This window comes from Dendrobates tinctorius, unplaced genomic scaffold, assembly GCF_039654945.1.
Source record: "Dendrobates tinctorius isolate UK_male_01 unplaced genomic scaffold, ASM3965494v1 ptg000084l, whole genome shotgun sequence".
NCBI classification, from domain to species: Eukaryota; Metazoa; Chordata; class Amphibia; order Anura; family Dendrobatidae; genus Dendrobates; species Dendrobates tinctorius.
In genome coordinates, this window is record NW_027361752.1 from 45,745,001 (window position 1) to 45,745,538 (window position 538).

A 538-nucleotide genomic window follows, 5' to 3' on the forward strand; every position below is an offset into this window, starting at 1 on the left:
CTTCAGGATGTGCTGCTGGAAGTTCTATCAGCAAGTTGTTACAAGTTGTTGCACTGAGATCTATGGCTGGAAGTTCTTCAGGCTGAGACTTTTCTCCAGTCTGCTTGGCTGGAGCAGGAGGAGGAGGAGGAGGAGGAGGAGGAGGTGGAGGAGCTCTGAGCTCTGCTCCCTCTATCAATGAGACATCCTGGAAATGAATTTGCTTTTACAGTAACCAGTGCAGAGGAATGTCATTCCCCCAGGCTCATTTGCATAGTGGGTGCGTCTTAGCCAATGGCAGAGCAGGGAGGGGGCGTGGCTTAGCTGCAGGAGAAGCTGCTGCTGCTACTGTAAGGGCAGGGCCGTGTGCTGCTGGTAACCCTCCAGCTGCTGGGACTTGTGGTACCTCTGCTCGCTGAAGGATGCGGTTACATTGATGTAGATTTATTTATTCCATTCTGTTCAGCCCTGGTAGTGAAAGGCATCTTGGCACTTGTAGTTCCACAATGCTGCTTCCTTGTCTTGCAAGTTTTGGGGCAAGTATCAGGACGCCCCCCCC

The 538-nt window shown here is 52.2% G+C and overlaps 1 protein-coding gene across 2 annotated transcripts in view; it reads right to left on the reverse strand.

The window, feature by feature from the left end:
* RUNX1 (RUNX family transcription factor 1) overlaps nucleotides 1–197 on the reverse strand; it is a 118,324-nt gene extending 118,127 nt beyond the window's left edge. Inside the window, exon 1 of one of the 2 annotated variants that reach the window (XM_073584634.1) lies at nucleotides 1–197. This exon is cut by the window's left edge and continues 888 nt beyond it. The gene's annotated coding sequence lies outside the window, so the exon portion shown is untranslated. The other variant, XM_073584633.1, reaches the window with a different exon arrangement.
* Between the last annotated feature and the right edge of the window lie 341 nt (nucleotides 198–538).